This window comes from Sturnira hondurensis, unplaced genomic scaffold, assembly GCF_014824575.4.
Source record: "Sturnira hondurensis isolate 20B ecotype Veracruz unplaced genomic scaffold, ASM1482457v3 Scaffold0013931, whole genome shotgun sequence".
NCBI lineage: Eukaryota > Metazoa > Chordata > Mammalia > Chiroptera > Phyllostomidae > Sturnira > Sturnira hondurensis.
Window position 1 is genome coordinate 870,497 of NW_028086562.1, and position 21,945 is coordinate 892,441.

Here is a 21,945-nt window from a genome sequence, read left to right on the forward strand (position 1 = left end):
CGCCGCTCCGCGGCCACTCCCCGCACGCGCGCCCACCACAGTCACTCACCCCAACACTCCCATTGCCCCGCGCACACACGTGTGTTCTCACGCCCACTCCTGCCCTCGGAGAAACACGCGCGCGCTTAGCCTCGCTCCCTAAACCCGCGTGACCTCACACCCACTCCGCGCACAACCGCAGACACACGCCCCGTCAACACACGCCCGCCCACAGTCCCTCGCGCCACAAAACGCACTCAGTACCTCGCTCTCCACCAGTACGCGCGCTTAGGCTCCCGCTGCTCCGCGAACACGCGTGGCCGCACACTCGCTCCTCAAACTCGCGCGCTATCCGCCCGCGCCTCGCGCACTCATCCCAACGCCCCTCCGTCACGCACACCCTGTCAACACACACCGGCCCCCACGCGCACTCACGCGTCAAAACACACCCCTCCCCCGCGTAAACAGGCGCGCCCCTCACCTTCCGCACCCCCTCCTCCACACACGCGCCTGTCCTCGCATCCACTTCTCACACCCGCCTGCTCAACGTAAACATGCGCGCCACCCGCCGCGAGCACGCGTGCTCCCCACTCCCCGGCCCCGGCGCGCGCGCCCCCGGCCCCGCCCCCGCTCGCCCCGGCCGCCCCGCGCGCCCCCGCCGGCCGCCGCCCTCGACCACACGCCCAGGGCCGACTCTCCCCTCCGCCACACGCACACTCACTCGAACTCGGGGAGCACGGCCACCGCTCCGTCGCGCTGGCGCCGAGCCGCCCTGGTCGTCCTCCTCCTCCCGCGCAGCCCCGCCCAGCCCGGCCCCGACAGCCCAGCCCGGCGCGACCCACTGAGCTCCACACACCGCAGCTGGAACACTCGGGCTCCGGGTACCGCTGTCTCCCCGCCACAGCCCGAGTGCGCCGCCCGGGCCAATGGCGGGGCGCGGCGGTGAGCTCACCGGCCTCGGCCCCGCCCGTGGGCCAATCGGAGGGCGCGACGTCACCTGGAGCTGGGCAGAGGCAGGTGTGGGGCGCGGAGCCGCTCGGCGCGGGGACTGCGCCGGAACTGCGCCGGACCGCGCGGCGCCGCGCTGGACGGCGGCGGGCCGGGCCCGGAGGGTGCGGGCGGAGCGCGGCGGTGCGGCCCCAGGCCCCCTCGGGCAAGGTCCCAGCGGGCCACAGCCCCTCCCAACGGCGCCGCTGCGGTCCCGGCGCAGATTCCGGGAGGCCCCCTGTGGGGGCGGCCGCGCTCTGCTCGAGGGCAGGGGCCGTTCGGAGCTCGACGGCAGCACCCGGGCTGAAGGCCCCGTGAGGCCTCCTTGGGGCCCCGCGCCCGGTGGCGGGGGTGCACGGTATGCGCGTTCCGAGCCCGCGGGGCCGCACCGCGCCCCGCCCGAGGACTCCCGGCCCCGTGGCGCCGTCGGGTCTGCGTGAGAGGCTCGAGCCCCGGGGCCCCTGCGTACCCGGGCTTTGGCTTCCGGTGCGGCCCCGGCGCACCCTGCGGCGGCGGCGTCTGCAATGCAGCCGCGGGAGGAGCGGCACTGCGCTGCGCGGAGCCGCGAGCGGGGGAGCGAGGAAAGCTGGGCGGAAAGGAGGGGCGCGGGGCGCGGCCAGCCGGCCGACGGCGGAGGAACCGGGCAGCGCCCAGAAGAACGCGAAAACAGCGGGCGGGTCTCGGGTCCCGAATGCGAAGGGGCCCCGGGGCGTCGGACAGGGCGGGGCCGAGGATGCTGAGGCCGTGACGGAGAATAGCGGCTCCGCTGGGAGTTCAAGAGCGTCCTAGGCTCTGGTTCCAAAGCTCCTGAGCTGGAGTTCCAGGGCCTCCGCCCACTCCTCGGGTTTAATCCTGGTGTCTAAAAGTTCTGGCTTCGGCTTTCTCACTTGGATAGTTCTGCATAACAGCCTCCCACCTCTCATCTTCCCGCCCCAAGCCCTTAGTTACACCTCTCCTTTAAGGCTACCTCCCCGCAGCCTTCGCAGGCATCCCAAGTGGACACCACCACCCCTTGTGTTTTGCGGATAAAATTTATAGCCCCGATATTCAGTTCCCTCCACTCCCCACCCTGGCCGTGCACAGAGAGTGCTTGACCCACACAGACTTGTGATGAAGCCATCTTTTTTCCCTTCATATTATCAGTTATCTTTGAAATCGATTGTCTCCTTTCTGCCATCTGGGTTCAAAGAGTCTCCCATCAAAAGATGGGGCGGAGTCTCTTTTCATTCTTTTGACCCTAGCCAAACACCCACGAAAACAACCACAGAATTTTGCGCAGTCCTTTAGCCTGTGCAACCAAAAATTAATGTTAGAGGCCAAGCCAAGGACACCCCAGGCGAGGCTGGGTCCTGTCCTGTGCCACACTTCTGAGCCAGGAACGCGTGAGGTCTCACTGTTGGGGGCTGACCACCGATTTTAAACCTCAGAAAGTCCCTCACCAGCCCTGGTAAAGTCAACACCCGAAGAGACTCGCAGCCCTGCTCTGACAAGTCCTCCTCTTGCTGTCCCCATCTGCCTCTACCCACTCTCACGGCAAAGGACCTCTGCAGCCCCATCTCTGTTCATGCACCCCCTTTCCCCTTTCTCTGCCAGACGCACTCCTTTCCATTCATTAAGGCCTGGCTCCAAAGCACCTCGCCCCACACCGTGGCTTTTCCAGACGCTCCCAGCAGAACTGCCCTGGGAGGGCTGTTTCAAAAGTGCATTCACATTTCAGCACAGAGTAAGCAGCTCCTGTTTATCTCGGGGGCAGCGCTGTAGCCAACGACAAGGGCTCTGGACAAAGCCGCCTGGATTCAAAGTTAGATTCTCCCGGCCGCCAGCTGTGCCCCACTCACCGTGCCTTCCCGTCTGTGGGTGAGAATTAAACGAGTCAACACATACACGCAAGGTGCCTGGCACCTAAATTAGCTCTTGTTGCTATTAGAAGCCAGGGCATCTTGGGGAGGTGGGTAGTGACTGGAAAGGGGGGCTGCTGGTCTGACCATGTTCTGGTTTTGCCCTGGGCAATGGTTTCAGTTTGTGGCACCTCAGTGTAGTTTGGGATCTGATGTCACATACTTATGAATGGGGCAATCTTCCATAAGTATATGGATATAGATGTTAATAAAAGGTGTTTTTGAAAGTTAGTTCTTACTACCAAAAACCGAAACAGCTCTAACCTCCTCGAGAGCAGGAATGAAGCCTTAACTCATCCTGGTACCTTGCATACATAGTGCTGGGTGTGCTGCATGTACTCAGCTAGTGGTTGGTGAATTACTTTGAACGGATTGGGAGCGACAGAGACCCGCTGGGGAGGTGGGCTGAGGAGGAGCACCTGGATCCCAGGTAAAGCGGAGGAGTCCCTGCAGACTTTTGTATCTTGCAGGTGGGGAGGGTGTTGTTCTTGTGTTCGTTGAAAAAGGCAGGGGCTCCGCCCTGGGTTCAGACCTGGGCACCCCAGCTGCCTGACAGGGGGCCTCAGGGAACCCCTGACCTTTCTTCGCCTTTCCTCCAGCAGCCCCATGCCCGTGTGGCATATGAGAAAGGCAGAGTCATGGAAGCTCCAGCCCACTGGCTGTGCCCAGGTGGCAGAGGTGGGCTCAGCAGCTGGGCGGTCTCCTTTCAGGAAACCTGAGTGGCAGTTCTGTGGGAGAAACGTCTCCCTAGTGCTGCTTGGGTGGGGCCATTCTCCTTCTGGGAGACCTGACACTCTGATTTCCCACTGCGCCCCCCGTCTCAGGTGGAAGCGGCCAGAGTGAGTGCCCTCCTTGGGCCTGGGCCCGTGCACGGGGGGTTAGGCAGAGCTGGGTGGGGGGAGCCGGATGGTCCTGAAGCCGGCTCAGAGCTCTGGCAGTGCGCCAGGACCGAGCACCCACAGGCTGTCTTTCCTTGTGGGTGTTCACGTGCCTCGTTTCAGGATAGGAAATGACAGGGTAAGGCATCGTGTGCTTCAAGCAAATTATTACACTGGAATTTATGGGGCTTTGAGTGTACCTGGGCCATTTTTTTAAAATAGAGAAAAGGAAAAACTCTGCCCGGTCGTGAGTCCACTTGGAAGCACCCAGACCACGTGCGAGTGTCGCCCCTAAAGTGGGCACGGTGAGTCCTCACCACAGCCCTGCCCCCTGCCGAGGGCCTTGTGACGAGCCGAGGGGGTGGAGGGGGTGGGTGGGCAGGAAGAGCACCACAGCGCCCGCCTGCTGTCGTGCCAGACACCCACCTACACTGCTGCTCTCTCCCCTGTGAGTTGGGTATTGTACGGAAGAAGACATGAAGAATTCCAGGTTGCAAGCCTGTGCTCCTTCTGCCCTACCAGCATGGTTCTCCGAGCTCCCAAAACTCTTGGATCATTTAGGTGCCATTTGTTGAAGAAGGCAGTCTGGAAATTCCCAAGAACCAGTGACCTGCCCACCACATTCTTTTCCCCAGCCCCAGCAACCTTGAAAGCTTGTTTATGTACAGATGTAGCCTCTGCCAGGCCAGGTCCCAGAGTGACTGGGGTAAGCAGAGCCCTCCTGACCAACTGGCATTGAACTTGGAGCATGAATGGGAAGTCAACCACTGAGACTGAGTTGCGTGCCATAACCTTGCCGCTCCTCTCCCAGGAAACCAAATATGTTTCTGCATATGTCAACTTCTAATAAAAAATCAAATAGGACTCCTCTCAAATGAAATAACAATTTAAAAATAAGTGCAAGATGTTATTTTGCGTATCTTTAAGGCATGAAGAATTTTTTTAAAGATTGTATTTATTTATTTTTAGAGAGAGGGGAAGGCAGGGAGAAAGAGAGAGAGAGAAACATCAATGAGTGGTTGCCTCTCTCGCACACGCCCTCCTGGGGTCCTGGCCTGCAACCCAGGTGTGTGCCCTGACCGAGAATCCAACTGGCCACTTTTTGGCTCACAGACTGGCACTCAATCTACTGAACCACACCAGCCAGGGCAGATATTTTTTTAACTGTTTAAAAAAACTATGGGTAAGGGTGAGAAAGCAAGTCAGTGGAGAAAGAGGAGTGTTTTCAGCAAACAGTGCCAGGCCGGCCGGCTGTCCCCAAGCGAGAGAATGAAGCTGGACGTCCTGCTTCACACCGCACATACAAATCAACTCAGAACAGACCAGTGACATGAATGGGAGGGCCAACGCCAAAAGCTTCTTAGAAAACACAGAGGTGAATTTTCCTCTCCTTGGATTTGACCACTGTTTCTTAACTAAGACAGCAAACGCATAAGCAGCCAAGGAAAGACACAGATAAACTGGACTTCATCAAAATTAAAAACTTCTGCCCTGGCTGGTGTAGCTCAGTGGATTGAGCGTGGGCCTGTGAAGCAAAGGGTCACTGGTTCGATTCCCAGTCAGGGCACACGCCTGGGTTGCAGGCCGGGTTCCCAGTAGAGGACACATGAGAGGCAACCACACACTGATGTTTCTCTCCCACTCTTTCTCCTTCCCATGCCCTGTCTCTAAAAATAAGTAAATAAAATATTTTAAAAAATCAAAAACTTCTGTGCTCAAAAGGCACCACAAAAAAGTGAAAAATTCAACTCAGCGAAGGGGAGAACATATTTGCAAATCATATCTGATAAGGGACTGGTATCTAGGACATAAGAAGAATTTCACAGTTCAAACATGAAAAGACAAATAATCCAGTTCCAAGGAATGGACGAAGAGTCTGAACAGACACTTCTCCAAGCAAGATGTACAAACAGTCGATAAACACGGGAAAAGACGCCCGACATCATAGCCAATGGGGAAGGGCAAGCCCAAATCACAAGGAGACTGCCACTCCCATCCGCGAGGATGGTGGGAATCTCAAGAAGGTGGAGGGATCGGAACCCGTACACCCTGCTGGTGGGGATGTCGAGTGAGCCGCTGCTTCGGATGGCAGCCTGGCAGTTCCCCCAAAGGCTACTTAGTCATGGAGTTACCATGAGACCCCACAACCCCACTCCTAGGTGTATGCCTGAGAGAAATGAAAATGTACGTCCACACATATGGACATTTATTTGGCAATAAAATGGAAAGCACTGGTAAAGCCTATAACTCGGATGGACCTTGAAGACGTTCCACTGAGTGAAAGAAACCAGACAGAAAAGACCGAATGTTGTGTGATTCCATTTACGTGAAATGTCCAGAATAGGCGAATGTATAGAGATTGAAAGTAGATTAGTGCTGGAGTGGGGGAGAGGCCTGGGGGGGGGGACAGGGCATGGCTGTCAATGAGAATGTTTTGGGGGGGTGGGGGTAAAATGTTTTCAAACTAGACGGTGGTGATGAGTGCGCAATCCTGTGAGTGCACCCAAAACTCTGCACTGTACACTTTACATAGGCGAATTGCGTGGTTTGTTCTTTGTATTTCAATACAGTTCAAGTCAGTATATCTCAACACACACAAGAAGAGGAGGAAACGAATGAAGTATACAAGAACCAGTGGGTCAGCTTTGGAAAGAGCACTGAGCAGTAGCAGAAAGAGGACCAAGGTCAGGAGGCCTGGTGACCCCGGTTCACTGTGCCCGTGTCCAGCCCTGCGTGGGAGGCAGTGGCACGTGGAGCATCCGGGCAGACAGGCCTTGCTCAGTGAGGAGACAAGACAGGCCTGGGAGGGGGGGGTCACTGAGCCACGTGATGGTGACCCCCCCAGGGCAGAGGTCAGAAGAGGGGTCTTTTCTAATTGTGTGTCTGAAAGGTTGTGAGAAGCCAGGGGTGGTCCTCCTTGGCATATAAGACCTTGAACTTGGGGTTCCCCTGGGAGAACTCCCTGACTTGTTGGGGTTCCCCCTGCAACGGCAGGTTGGTTTGGGGTGAAGGAGAGCTTTGCAGAGGTCGTGAAACGCCTCCTGCTGAGCTGCAGGTGTCCCTGCCTCTGAGCTCCTGAGCCCGATTCCATCTGAGGGAGGAGCTGAGGGGGAGGGGTAGGGGAGGGGAAGGGGCCAGGCCTGGGGTCAGCGGCTGGGCTCCTGGCCCAGCCCCACGGGTGACTACCCGTGTGGCCAGCTCCCTTCTCTTCCTGTGCCTCAGTGTGCTGCTCTGCAGATGAAGTCTCAGGGGGTGCTGGTGTGGTCTGGGAGCACACCCAGCACGACCTGACACACAGCAAGCGCCCCTGTGCATGGCCGCAGGGACTGGGTTTGACGGGACCAGTCCCCTGAATATGGCTGCATACGTGGACCCCTGCAGCTGCAGCAGATGGACAGCCCAGCCCACACACAGCACCAAGAGAACAAGCACGTGCTTGCTGTTTTAAGCCGATGAGCCCTCGGGGCGGGGTGGGGGTGGGGTTTACGTAGGGGACGGTGGTGCCAGGCTGCGTGCGAGAAGCAAGATGCTTGCTGGTTGGTGTTATCCTGGGAGAAGGCTTTCGGCTCTCATCTGCCGAGAGGAAGGAAGCCATGCGTTTGCCACCAGCTGAGGACCTGGGGATCTCCCCAAGGGACATAACGCCGAGAACAATGCAAAGAAGCTGGGGGAAAACTCCCTCGACTCATTCTCCCCCCGGGGCTCACACAGGCCCACCACTCCCTCCCTGGCCCTGCACCGGACGCAGGCGAGGTGATAAAACATGCCAGTCTCTGCGTTGGAGAGGGTGCACGCAGAGACACACTCTGCTTGCAGGGGCCATACATAGTGTCAAAAGGTAGGCGACCCAGAACGCACCCAGGAAGTGGTGACTCGTGGTGACACACTGATGGCCCTGGGAACTTCATCCTCGCCCTGGCCTATATTGTCCGCGAAACTCCAGCGGAAGCCCCTGGTCTGGGGGTCTGAGTCACAGGCCCCCCGTGAAGTCTCGAAGGGCAGGTCTGGGGCTTTGGAAAAGCCCTCAGGACAGTGACGAGTCCCCTGCGGGCAGGACTTCTCCTGTTCCGGAGAAAAGCTCTGGGACTGGCCGGACCATGTCCTTCCAAAGCCCCTCCATCGGCGCCCTGGCCCCCAGCACCGCAGCACGTGTCTGGGGACGGGGCTTTGCAACGGGGCAGGTGAGTCCCTATGAGGCTGGGGAGGGAGCCCTAGTCCAATCTGACTGGAGTCCTTACAAGAAGAGGAGACTTGGACGCACACAGACCCTGGGGTAAGCGCGCGCGCACAAAAACCGCAGGAGGACGGCAAGAACGCTGGCTGGCTGCGAGCGGAGGAGGGCCTTCAGGAGGAACCGAACCTGCCGACGCCTTGATCTGGAGCTTCCGGCCTCCGGACCCATTTTGGCCTCCTGGTCTGTGGCGTTTTGTTATGGTCACCGAGCTGACTGAGACAAACGCCTTCTTCTAAGCATGGCTCCCCGCTTGCATGCATCCCTGCCTGCCGATTCAGGAGCCGCTAAGGTCCCAGGTCAAGGCCACTCCTGCCAGGTCAGGGCCCAACGCCTGCACCCTGATCCTTCCCAGGAAGCTCCAGCATTCGGGTATGAGGCAGAATCGGGGTTGCTGTCGGCCTCTGCCCGAGGCGGGAGCCCAGCGAGCCTGCGGAGACGCCGCTGAGTGCACTGCGCCCGGATGGAGTCACTGCGCCCGGGAGTGGGCGTGTTGGCCAGAAAATAGCCTCTAAAGGCCCCTGTGGAGACTGCCCTGCTCGGCTGCCCTGTGAAGTCGGTACCGTTTTTTTTAAATGTGGGAACCTGCTTAAAGGTAAATGAATGGATGTATCGTCTTGTAGGTGATGATAGTCAAATAACCCAGTAGTTACGCCGAAAACCACTCCGAAGTCACTGAACTGGCAGTCGATGCCACCGAAGGCAGAAGCTTGTGCACCAGTGACCAGAGCTGCTACGTGCCCCTTTCAGGGAAGCCACTAGCTGGGACCAAGGACTGATAATGACTGAGGTCACAGGGGAGGAGCCCTGGGGTCACGTCAAATGGTGTTCCAAGTTCCCGAAGAGAAAAAAGCAATCGCAAAGGAAGGCGTGATTGGAGGCACGGGCACCTGGGGAGGCCGAGCTGCCACACTCAGTTCAGGGCGAGTCTGAGACACCTGGGTGTGTTCAATGCCATCAAGCACCACAGAGAGTGGCCGGTGAGCACCATGGCTGTGCTACGCGCACACGCGGATGGCGCCCTAGCGGGTCTCTCTTTGATACCCTCATCACGTTCCACTGTGCGCCCTCACAGTGCAGCCAGGACCCCACACAGGACAGTAGCTCCCTGGCTTTGGGGCCAATGAAGCCGAGGGACCAAGAAACACCTCCCACTCCAAAGAGCAGTCCCCTGGGGGAAACGTGGCCCCACCACGTGATCCTCCCGGCTTTAGCTCACTTTCAAGTAACTTAGAATAATGCCGGGGCTTTCCACCGACTCCCCGGGGGGCACCCTTTCTTCCTGGGAGACAGCGCAATCAGGGAACCCGCAGGTTCAAACTTCCTGCTGCTTGGCAGCTCTCTGCACAGAGCTCCTTCTTTCCTGCACTTTTCAAGAGACAGGAGGAAAGGCTGGTCATAAACGCACCGGCCATTTCAGGTGTGTGGGCTTCCCGTGCGTCAGGCGCACCTCCTGGGTCTGCGGCCTTCTGGGCTCACTCCACAGCACCTCCATGCGGGCCCCACTCGGCGCCACACGCTGGACCTTCCTCCCACCAGCTCCAGCTGTTCCCATGTGGCCTGGGCCAGGCCTTCTTCATCAGGCTAATGAGAGGAGAGCGTGGATGCAGTTCTATGCCCCCAAGAGTCGCACTGAATTCCATGTTGGCATCGCTGAAGATGGCCGAGTGCGGTGTCCGCATCCTCCCTTTTTCTCAAGGGTGAATTATTGAGCAGAAATGCTCTGCGCCCAGGTCCTCACCCTCGCGCTGAGATCCCTGTGTGCACCTGGCTGGCCACCATTTGCAAGGTCAGCTCCATTGCCATGGGTGTTGGGGGGACAGGGCAGGAAGCAGGGGGAGGAGAAGCCAGAGGGAGCCAGGGTGCCACCTGCGGGGTGGAGGCAGGCGGTAGGCTCACCATGCTCCGGGGCACAGGTGAGTGATTTAACAAGGTGATTGAAGTCATACGTTAGAATAATAACCTTAGCTATCAAAGGTGCCTAGAATTCTCATTAGTTTCGCATTGAGATGGACTGATCTGTAATCCAGTTAATTTCACATCTCTGCCCACAAAAGCGTGAACTTTGCACAAGATTCTCTGCAGATGACAGAGTGTTCACTCAAACCGTTTTCCATCATAAAGTGTGTTTTCTGGCGTAAAAGCACTGGAGGACTACAGGGGATCAGTGTAGGGGAGACACTGAAAGTAGCAGCAACAACAAGACACGTCTCCTCTGTCCACAAGGACAGCAAAGCAAGTTGTCCTGCCGGGCAGAGGGGGCGGAGGGAGGTGGGGGCAGGGGGCGGGGCACCCTTCTGCGCAGTAAAGTGTTTAACCTTGCCCCGGAGAGGTCTTGCTCTTGTCCTCACCTTCTGGGGGGATGATGGCTAAGCCCCTGGAATGTCATGCTTGGTGAGAGTGACTTTCTTTGCCTGGGGTCCTTGGGTCACCTGATAGTCTAACCGTATGGTTTAAGGGAGGGGCTAGCCACCAGGGATCGCTTAGGGGGCGTGGCCACACTGGAAGGACCAACTACATGCCTATGGAACCCTATGAAGACCCTGGATACAGAGGCCCAAGGGAGCTTCCGGGTGGGCCGCACCCCAGAAGCATCGCCACACATCCGAGCTGGGGGCGGGGTCACACTGCCCACGACCCCTGCGGAGAAGAGGAAGGAAGCTGGGCTCTGTCTTAGGCCTCTCTCCCTCGGCCTGCTCCCATCTGTATCATTTCCGTGGAATAAATGGTATCTGTGAGTGTGACGGCTTCCGTGGCTTCTGTGGGTCATCTCCGTGAGTTACCACCTGCATGTGGATTGTGCTCCCTCTCACTTGGCAGCTGGCCAGCTCTCCCACATTCTCTCTGCAGCTGAGGGGCACGCCTCGGGGCGAACAGTCCAGTTTTCACCCAGAATCAGCCCATCAGGGGCATCCTCTCCCTGACGGGGGCGCAGTACGGCTCCACCGGTCCCTCCCATGTGCTCCCTAAGGCGCAGAACCGACCCTGCCGAGCACGCGCCACACCACGTGTGTGGTCTCGTCTGCCTTGTGTCCTGTACCTGAGCTCCCAGAGGCTGGGCGTGACACGTACCCCAGGTGACACGTTAAGCCCCAGGCCCAGCCAAGTGACCCTCAGGTGGCTGTGCTCAGCGGGTACCTGTGACCACTCGGCTGCCTTCTACCAGGCCTCCTTCTTCCACTATGGCCTAGGACCCCTTGGTGGGGTGAGGTGCCTACCTAAGAATGACAGCTGGAGGTCACATGTGCCAGAACAGATGGGTCTTGTGAGGCTTCAACGGGGCAGTTAATGTGGAGCACGTGGCGTGGGGCCTGGCTGCTTCCGCCCACGTCACTGTCACGCCCTTGTGCCCGGGTACAGTGGGACTCTGTGGGGGTGGGGATGGAAAAACAGGTGCCGTGGCCCAACTCTGCTACCCATTCCTCTCCCCCCCTCCTCCCTCATTCATTCTCCAGGCTAAGGAGAGAATAGGTCGGCTGATGAGGGAGTCCGAGGGTCAGAAGAGGCCCTCTCCCAAGCCCAGGACTGTGACATACCACGCAGTGACTTGCTGAGGACCTAGCTGGCACCTACAAGTCCCCCTCTTTTCTGAGGTCAGCGGGTGGGCAAATCCGAGCAGCTCAGGGAAGAGGTTTGCTTGCCCCTCCTATTCCACCTCTGGTGAGTTGAGGGCAGAATTCTCTGTTCTCAGCAGCTGGCCCCTTAGCAATGAAAACGGCCGGCCCGGGGCACGCTTAGTAAAGGTGTTTGGGGCCCAGCTCCTGCGTTCTTGTCTTGGGTCATTTGCCTGAAGCAGGGGCCGGCTGGTTCGGGACAGTCCCCCCAGCCCAGTTCTGACACCAGGAATGCCACAGCCTTTTAAAGCTGAGGTCAGGTAGCAGTGAAAACAGCAGTCACAAAGTCCACCTGTCCGTCCACCCGTCCACCGGTCTATCCCTCGAAGGAACACCTATTGAGCACTTACTGTGTTCCCGGACTCTTGGGACACCATGATAATTAAGACTAAAGTCCTTGGCCTCAGGACTCAGCTTATTCTCCCTTTTGTCAGTTTTAGCCACGCCCCTTGACCCCTGTCATCCAATGCTACCTCCACAAAGACGCGTCACATACTTCTTCCTGCCCATGTGTATCTCTGTGCTCGGGAGCCCACGTCCGTGCACTTGCTATTGACTTTTTGCGTGGGTGTTCCAAAGGTTCCCACATCTAACCCACCTACATGCCTACTGATGCCACCTCCTCACTGCCTCTTGACTGTCCCCTTCTCTTCAGAACCTCCAAGTTCAACATCATCTCCGGCCTGGAGCACCGAGCGGTCTACCCGCACCTGTTCCGCACGCCTTCCGCCCACTCTCCGAAGCAGCTGTGAGAACTTCTCCAGCTGCAAACCGGGCCGTGTCACCGCCTCTCAGCCCCCCAGTGCCTGCCCCCTCCTTGGGATAAAGCCTGGCCCACTAGAGTGCCCCCTGCCAGGCCGGCCTGCCCCTCCCCTCCCTCTCCACCCCCATGGCCTTCGTGGGCTCCCTCCCACCACAGGCTCGCTGTGCAAGCTGCTCCCCCTGCCTGGAAGATGCCAGCTGCTCCTCCCTCTCCAGGGAGTTAACCTGGCTCCTCCCAAAGGGTCACTTCCTGAAGACATGCTCCCCAAGCAGTGGCCCCTCCCCCGCGTGGGTACAAGCTCCCCAAATGCTTCTTCACACAGAGGCTTGGTGGTCAGGCCCGGTTTCCCCCACTGGATGAGCACGAGACCCTCGCCTGTTTTTATTCATTTGCTCTGATTCCAGCACTGAGCCCAGCGCCCAGCCCCCGGTGAGGTCTCCTTAGCGAACACAAGACTGTGAAGAGGAGGCCTGGTGAAGCTGGAGCTACAAAGCGGGTAGGGAAGCCACGTCAAAAGAAGGCATCCTGCCCTCGGGGGAGTGGGACGAGGTGGGACTTCGGCTCCACTGTGGCGGGGGTGGGACTCAGGGTGGAAATTTTTGGCGGGGAAGCTCTTCAACCCAGCCCAGGGAGAAGCCCCGAGGCCCCGAGGGAGCAGCGTGTGCTCAGAGGCGAGAAACGTGGTTCACTCAGGGAGGCCCGAGCACTGGAGTGGAACGGAGGGCAGAGCATCCCGCAGGGGCAGTGAGGGCTGACCACGCGGGGGGACAGGTGCGGCTGGCTGGCCGAGAAGGGGCTTGTGTCCCAGGCTGGGGAGTTAGGGTTTGTCCTGACCTTCCCAAGGAGCGGGTGGCCACTCCCCTCCCAGCAACCCTGGGTGTCCCTCTCTAACAGACCCCACCACACTGGGTCCCAGGTGCTGGTGTTCCTGCCCGTGTCTCCCGGTGGGCAGTGCCGAGCGCAGCGCCTGGCACACCCCGTGCCCTGTCAGTCCTTTCTGAGAGCTTTGTGCCCTGTAGCGTGGGTAGAAGCGCAAGCGTCAGGAGGGCCCAGCCCAGGTACACAATGACACAGACCCGAGGGAGGAAAATGGCAGAGGGACCCAGGAGGAGGAAGCACTGTGGGTTTCGCAGGGCCAGACTGCAAACTGGGGAGAGGGGCACGGGGAGAGGGGAAGGGGGGGCAGTGGACACTTCCGGCTCTGGGGCCAGACGCATGGCTGGAGCTGGGAGCAGAGGCTCGGAGGAAGGCTCTCGTTATGTGGGGGTCCAGAGCAGGCTCGTGGGGTCGGCCACCTGGGTGTGACACTCTGTGTGCCACCCACTGGCCGCTGTGTCCGAGTGTCCTCATCTGCAGAGTGGGGACCTCACAGGTTGCTGAGTCCACACAAATGCTCTCCCCTGTGTTGCAGACAAGTAGACGCAGCTTGGTGCCGCCTGAGAGACACAAGATGTCACCAGCTCTTCTAAACGTGGCTCTATCAGACAGGCAGAGCCCCCTGCTCCCATCCCAGCACAGCTCTGCTTGGGCAGGAGAGAGGACGCTCGCTTCCCCGTCTGCCGAAGCCAGCGCAGGGCCTCTGCCCCAGGGGCCTGGAGCGCAGGGTGGAGCCAGGTGTGCACAGGTATTCAGTTGGTCAGGACAGGTGAGCATGGGCAGCAGCCAGGGCTCTCGCTCGCCTCTCACCCGCCTGGTGTCCTGGCTCCCAGGGCGCCGGTGGTTCTGGGTGCACTGGAGATGGGCAAGGGGACCGGAGGGAGGAGGGCAGGCCCAGCCAGGAACGAGGAGGTCCTTCTGTCTGATTCAGAGAAGGTGGGGGGCAGGCGCCGCTCTTCCCGCTGTGCAGACCCGCTCCAGGGGGATGAGGAGGTTGGAGGATGAGACAGCGGAGTTTTCCTCAAGTTCTAAGTCTCAAGATTCTAAGTTTGTTTCTGGCGTGCTGAGTATTTCCACTCCGCCACTGACTTTTTACAATGTCTCCTGTGATTCTTATTAAATATGGCAGGTGACACACACCTGCCTGTCCCTTTCCTTCTCAGCCAAAGGACCTCGAGCGCACAAGTGGAAAGCCTCAGCAGCTTACTGCGGTGGAGAAGTCACCCATCTATCTGACCATTTGGTGGAGTGCCCTGTCCTCACAGGAGCGGGGCTGCAAGGTCGCTGGGCTGCTTGGAAGGGATGAGAGACGTGTGTATTTTTAGGAGCTTTTAGGAGAGGCCTTGCTCTTGGCCCCAGCCAGGGGGTGTTTTGCCTTCTCAGTCCTGCCAGGAGCTGGACTTGGGGAGCGAGGGGACCTCCGGGACCCTGGTTCTCCTGGCGGTTACACCAGCCCCTGCTCCGTTTCAGCCTCTCTTCCTTGCTGCTGATGGGCTGAATCTCAAAGTCTCAGGCTGTGGGTCCCCTCCACTACATCAACAGATCAGCATCTCTACTCTTTCCCAGGAAGGTGGAGTCTGGGAGCCAGCTCCCAGGAAAGGCTGAGCCAGCCAGCCAAACACTGGCCTGGCCAGGCAGGATCCCCATGCCTGGTGGTCCCTCTGGTTTTGCCAGGAGGCTTGCCTTCGAGACTCCTGTCTCCGGCATCGCAGCTCATCCTTGTCCAGGTGACCTGGTTGGACGATGGCAGCCCAACACAGCTGACCTTGGAGCATGTGTCATCGCTCCTCGAGGTCTGGCAGGCAGGGTCCCAGCTGTGTGCAGGGCTCCTGTCTTCCACGGCAACTGTCTTCTATGGCAACCAGGCAGAAGGCTGAGTGCTGTCTCCTGGGCATCTCACATCCACACCCCGTTTGGGGGTGAGTCACAGTTTGTTCCCACTTTGGGGCTTGTTCCTGGTCCCTGCTCTCCGATGGGGACAACGGAGCGTTTTATCCCTGGCACTCAGAACGAGGTGGGATGTCACCAAGTCTGGGGTCCAGGGAAACGTCTCCCTGGGGCCCACAGGCCTGTCAGAGGGCTGACGGAGCTGGCACCAGAGGTCAGGCAGGAACAGCAGGCCCCAAGTCCGTTCCTTGTGCTTATGAGGAGGCGAGAGGTGGTGGAGACACGGGATCTCCTGGGCCCGGTGAGTGTGCCAGGCTCTTGGCCCTTTCTGTCGGCCCAGCTGGGGGCCAGCCACTGCTCTGAGCTCCCAGACAGGCTGGGCACCCTCTTATCCGGCATTTCCAGCCACTTCTCTGGGGTCTTCAAACTCATGTTGCTCTCTCGGGCGGTAAGCCTTCCCACGTGCTGCTTCCTTCACAAGGCTGCACCCACCCTCCCAGCCCTGCATGTGGCTGCCACGCCCTTCTCCTCGCAGTCTCCCCGGGATCACAGCCTTCCCGTCTTCCTCCTGGCCCGCTGGCTGCTTCTCCTCAGCCTCTCTGCAAGCCCCTTTTCTGCTGACACCCCCCAAAGTCCTGGGAAACCATGGCACCATCGCATGCAGTCCTGTGACTTTAAAGTCCCGGTCCGGGCTGCGGACTCCCAGGTGTCACCGCCACCCTGGACCTCTCCGTGGCCTGCAGACCCCCAGTCCCCACTGCACCCCTGGCAACTCTAATGGGGCTGCCAACCCAACTCGACCAGAACTGGACTCTGGTTCCCTCCACCCAGACTGCGTTCTCTCACTCCTTCACCTCGGGAGACGGCCCACGAGCCCCAGCTGTCCACGCCTAGTGTCCCAACGTGGCCCATCCCTTCATCCTCATCCTCTGTGTTCCAGTCACCAGCAGGACCCTGGGCTGCACCTCCAAACGTCCCCACGCTGTCCCCGGGAGCTGCCATCAGCTCTCCCTGCATGATGCAGGAGCGTCCTGTGGTTTCACGGCCCGTGGAGACACAAGTCAGTCCCTACACAGCATCAGGGGCTCGATAATGGACACCCAAGTGTGTCGGACCCCTGTCCTCCGGACAAACTCCCAGCTCCAGGCCTTGGCCAGTGGGCCCACGTGGCTCCTCCTCCCTCGCTGAGCTTTCTCCCATCGGCCCCACCGCAGCGGCCTCCTCAGCCCCCTGAACACACCAGGCGCCTCTCCCTGGGACTGTGTTCTTGTCACCCCCTCTGCCCAGAGTGTTCTGCCCATGACCTACGCCTGGCCAGCTCCCGCCTGTCACGCCGTCTTCCCACAGAGGCCTCCTCTGGACCCCCAACCTAAGGCAGCGCCCTGGCACCCTCTACCAGGTCACCCATTTTCATGGCCCTGGTTATGTTCCTTTGTGGTTGGTTTGTTGCCATAACAGGAAAGGCCCCGGAGCCAAGTACGGCACCTGGCATAGTGGACGATGGAAGCACCCATGGCCCAGTGGACGGAGCCTGGTTAGGGGTGTGAACTGACTCGAGGCTGAATGAAGGTGGTCCAGAGGGGACGGAGAGAAATGGGAGAAGTAGGGTGATGGGTTGGGGGAGTGGGGGGAGGTCTCAGGGGTGATGCTGGTCTTCCAGGTGGGCGGGACTGTCCCCCGAGGTGGGGAATGTTGCAGGAGATGTGGGGTTTGGGTGGGGAGCAGAAGTGAGGCACAGGTCCCATACGGGATGGGTGGATTTGCCCAAGAGGAATCCGAGCAGAGATGGCCTGGGGCAGCCAGACGGGTGGCCCTGCATCGGGAAGAGGTGCAGGGGAGGAGGTAGCCCCCACCTTTACACACGGCAAGGAGAGCCCGGGTGGGGATAAGCCCTTCAGGAGGGTGAGCCCAGGAAGCAGAGTGGCCAGGGCACACTCCCCAGGGCCTGTTTGGTCCCCGGTCGGTGTGGGCACTGTCGGCACCTCGGCCGCAGCTGGCTGCCCCCTTCCCCCTGTGAGCCCTCCGACTCCACCCTCTCCTGTGTCCCTCTGACTCCCAGGACGCCTCCTTCTCAGTCCCCATCACTGACACCTCCTCCTAGAATGTTCTGTTAATGTCCGTGTAGCCAGTTCTCCCCTGGGCCCTTCCTTCTCCCCTTGCTTAGGGATGTGCCCTTGGAAACAGGGTCTTTGTAATTAATTCATGACAGATGTAACTAGTTAAGAGGGTCCCGGCTGGACTAGGTGTCCCCTTCCCAGTGACTGGGGCCCCTGGGAGAGAACATGGAGAGAAAGAAAAACCTGCAGAGGGAGGGTGTCACAGGGCAACAGAGGCAGGGACTGGGGTTACGCTGCTGTGAGCCAAGGAAGGCCAAAGGCTGCCAGCAGCTACCAGGAGCTAAAAGGGGCAAGAAGGATTGTCCCCCTGAGGCTTCAGAGGCAGTGTGGCCCTGCTGATACTTTGACTTTGGACTTCTAGCCTCCAGACTGTGAGAGACCAGGTCCTGGAGTGTGTAGTCATTTGCTATATAGTAGCCCTAGGGAACAAATGCAAAGGTTGAGGGTAAGTCGGTGGACGCTGACCACCTGAAGGTCTCGGCCTCCCTCCTTGCACCTCCAGATGAGCCACCTGGCCCCAGGCGGCTGGGAAGCCCATCCTGCAAGAGTGTGCCCGGCTCCGGGGCTCCCCCCACAGCGCTTACTCAGCTTTCTGTCCCCACAGGCAGGGTGAGGCCTCTGCAGATGCTGAACCTGCTCCTCGGGGCCGTCCCTCTGCAGGGCACCGCTGGTCACTGCTGCAAGGAGGTGTGAGGCAGCCCCAAGGTGACCTGCTCCTTGGGGAGCAGCTGCAAACAGACCCTGACCTGGCGTGGCCCCAGCTGCAAACAGCCTGAGACGGCTTCCCCGGGCCCTCTGCCTCTGGCTCAGGAGCGCTGAGGACAGACACCCCCAGTGTGCAATGACGGGGCCAGCAGACCACAGAGGGGCTGCTCACGAGGAGGCAGGGCCCAGCTGGCCGGGCTGTATCTCCGAGAGGAGGCGTGTCCTTCCACCTGGCTTCCAGTCCCAAGTATAAGACTGGGTCACATCAGCTTCTTCCCCTGCCACCATGTCTCTTAGGTCCCTGCTGGGCTAAGAAGCAGGCAGAGATCCCCCAGCTAAAGGGCCCTAGTGTGCCCGTGGCAGGTGAATGCTGAAAGGCAGGCTCCTGTGTCCCTGCTTCTCCCAAGCGGCCTCCGAAGTGCCCCGAGGCAGCCCCTAGGCCACGACTGAGGGTGCAGCCCAGCAGCTCTGCAGTCCAGACAGGGCACCGCTGCGTGGTCTCACCCTAAAACCTCTCATGAATCTTGTTCTCTCCTCCCCAACGCCAACTGTGCTTGTTTCAGCGGAACTGACATTTGAGACTATGTGCAACCAAATTACTTTTGTCTTTCCTCTACACCCTCTAGCCAAAGTTCGGAATTTGTTCCTGGGTTCTGTACTCTCTCCCACGGGGACAGGTGAGGACACAACAGACCCAGATAGGGTGACTGGGTGACTGGGCAAAGGGCGGGCAGGTGCGCAGGAGGGAGGGACCAGGCCGGGAGGGGCGGGCACAGGCAGAAGCCCTGGGGTGTGTGGCAGCCGGAAGGTCCTTTCCTGCTGCCCCCGGGGCTGCCCCCGTGGTCCCTAGGTCAGGATGGGGCCTCTGCTCCGGGGGCCCGCAGGCTGCAGGCATGAGGCCCGCAGGCCCGTGGCCACGTGCCAGGGGCAGGCAGCTGGAGGTGGAGGGAGGCAGAGCTGGGGACAGGCCCAGCTACGGGTCTTCTGTTACCAGGGGGGTGGGGCAGCCCAGAAGGCCAAGAGGGGAGGCCAAACCGTGTTTGCTTCCTTTTCTCCCCTTCCACAGATGGGAGCCAGTCTTGTCGGACATCCAACCTGGAGGCCGGCTGCCCCAGAGGTCAGCTTACCAGACAACCCCCTCCACCTGGGAGCTGGAGGGGCAGGCTGTTTTGGGGTGTCTGCCCTGAGGCTACGCAGAAAGCAGGCACCTGGATGATGAGGGGTGAGACCCTGATCTTGTTCTCCCCTCTGCCCGAGATGGCGAGGTCCCTCACAGACCCCGAGGGTCACCAGGCCTGCCCAGGTGGTCAGCTGGCTGAACCCAAGAAAGCTGTACCCACGCCTCACTCCAATCCCCTCTCCCGGTGGGAGGCTCGGCTGACTGAGAGGCAATCGTAAATAAAGTGTAAGCGGCTTAGTGGGGTCCTGCGGTGGGGGCAGTGGGTGGGGGCGGGGCCAGAGAACCCTGGGGTCCTCTGATCCAGGTCCTAGAGCGAATGTGATGGCTACACGAGGATGAGCAGGGCACACAGAAGTCCCACTCACCTTCCCTCCCAGGGACAGGGCCGCCCTGCCCCCTCAGCTCCAGGGCCGCAGGGTGGAGGGCCTGGGTTTTTTCTCTTTGCAGACACAGGCCAGGCTGTCTAAACAGACGGCACGTGTCCGCGCCCAGCACAGCCCTGGCGGTGTGTGTCCACAGGACCCGTCGCAGGCGGCAGTGACGCTTCCAGAGTTGTCCCCCACCCCCCTCTGGCCCCAGGGTGAACCCTGCTGCCTGACTGCCTCTGCCCTGGAAGGAAGGGGTCCCCACGGCATCCCCAAGTGCACGATGGCCTACCGCCCCAGACCACCCAGAGTCCTGGTGCAAGTGGCCTGGGAAAATCTGCTCTACATCTGGGCCATGGGGGCAGGAAGTGGTGAAAATGGCAGCTCCCTCTTCCTGTCCCCTTGGGCCTGGCTGATGCCTGCGCAGCTTTGAGGTCTCAGCAAAGGGTCACTTACTCTGGGAAGCCTTCCTGACCACTAAGATCCTTTTGTGGGTCCCCGGGCATATATCCATTCATCCCCACGTGCGTTCATGACACACAAATTCCACGCCTGGGATTCTGGAAGGCAGGGCCTGTGCCCCCTAGAGCTCCCACTGGAGGTGGGAGAAGGGACAAGTCCTGAGGGGGGTGGGGGGCAGGGAGGTGTTGCAGCCCCGGGGACCCAGAGGTCTGAGCTCCCAAGGGCGCCCAGAGTCGCCTGGAACCACAGGGGTAGCTGCAGAGGCTGTGGCAACACCCCCACTTCCCTCCACTCCCATTTCTACACTCTATCTCTGCCTGGATGGCTGTACCCAGCTGAGATTTGGGGGATGTGGCGCCCCTGCACTTAAGCCCTTCTGCAGGGAAGGTCTCCCCCCGAAATGGGCTGGCTACCAGACAAAGCTTACTGGCCTGCTGCAGCCGGCTCACAGTCTCTGCGCACCGCCCCCACCCCACCCCCACCCCCGCCTCGAGTCTGGCAAACAAAGCCATTTTAAAACATCAAATGAAGGCAGAATCTCTCTTCTCCAAACATTCCCCCACCCCCGGGATGGGAGTAGGGGGAGGGACGGCAAGGAATGCTCCTAGGATCTCGAGCCTGGCGGCTGAAGGAGGGAAACGACCACGCAGAGCTGGTGTCGGCTGTCACTGCCTCTCCCCAGGGCCGGGAAGGCCGGCCCTCCCCCACGCGGAGCCCTGCGGCAGTCCTGGCGGGCTCTGCGGCCGCGGGTCCGCGAAGGCCCTGCATTGCAGCTGCGTGGGGCGGGTGTGCGTGTGTACGTATGTATATGTGTGTACATGTGTGTGCCTGCGTGTGTGAGCGCGTGCCCGCGCGCGCGCGCACTACCTCCTAGCTGCTGCGTCCTGGTTGGCTCGGCACTGCAGTCCCTCGCCCCCGCCCCTTTCCAACCTCCCACCCCCCACTCCCTGCCGAGCGCACTTCTCCACCTTCCACTGGCTCCCACGCAGAATTTACCCAGCAACCCGGGAAGAAAGGGCTGAGGACAGGAGCTGCAGAGACCAGAGCGGGGACGGGAGGGGGAAAGGAAGGTTTCCGATAGGCCCGTTGCATCATCATCCCCTACACCAAGTTCACTGCCAGGCCTCAGGGCTGGCCAGAAGCCCGCAGACCCCCACCCTTAGGGCTGCCCCAGCGGTCCCCGTTGCCCGGCGCTGCGGTCCTGCCTGGCCCTTCCCACTGTTATTTATCAGCTGGTGAAAGGTTCAGAAACGATCCCTGGGTGGATAAGTCACATGTATCTTTTGTTCAGGGAAAAAAGGGGAGGGGGTTTTCATCTTCCCCCGCTGCAGGGTGTGGCTCCTGGTTCCTCTGCCCTGGCCCCCCTTCCCCTCCTACGCTTGAAAGGACACCTGGCCAAGTCCAAAGGGAAGGGCAGCACGAGGTCCTTCGGGGCCCCAGTCTGTCTCTCCCAGGGGTGTCTCCCCCAGAAGTGGCGCTGCCAAGTCCCCTCCCAACTCCTGCCATCTCTCCTGTGTATGCCGCAGGGGCCGGGGGTGCTTATTTCACCAGAGGCCTGCTGGAGGGTGGGCAGAGCTCCAAGTCCTCCCGAGTGGGTTTCTGGAGAGTGGGTGGGTGTGCTGCCACGAAGCAGGCACGGTGGCGTACCCTTCCTGCCCGCAGCCTCCTCCCCTGCCCGCAGCCTCCTGGTACAGCTGGCTCCAGGGGCTTCCAGGGGGCCGGCTGGCTCTCCGAGGGGCTCCATCTACCAGACAGGTCCTACACTGGCCCCAACACCCTACAGGTCACCCTAGTAAGGTGACCTGGTCACTCAGGGAGAGCCAGGGCTCTGCAGAGCTCCCGGCTCCGTTTCCTCTGCAAAACTGAAACCGGATTTCCTGAACGGGAGCCCCCGGTCGTCCTGCCCTTCTCCGTTACACCCTGCAGGCCACCCTCACGGCTCCCGCTGGCTCCAGCCTTAGCCAGTACAGCTGCCAAGGCCAGCCTGGTGCTCCCAGGCAGCC

The 21,945-nt window shown here is 60.2% G+C and overlaps 1 protein-coding gene across 3 annotated transcripts in view; it reads right to left on the bottom strand.

The window, feature by feature from the left end:
* CAMTA1 (calmodulin binding transcription activator 1) overlaps positions 1 to 21,945 on the bottom strand; it is a 722,747-nt gene that overhangs the window by 46,613 nt on the left and 654,189 nt on the right. Inside the window, exon 1 of one of the 3 annotated variants that reach the window (XM_037062054.1) lies at positions 701 to 895. The exons of 1 other annotated variant lie outside the window; for it this stretch is intronic. The gene's annotated coding sequence lies outside the window, so the exon portion shown is untranslated. Of the gene's footprint in view, positions 1 to 700; positions 896 to 21,945 lie in introns of those variants that run through there. One more of the 3 variants, XM_037062056.1, reaches the window with a different exon arrangement.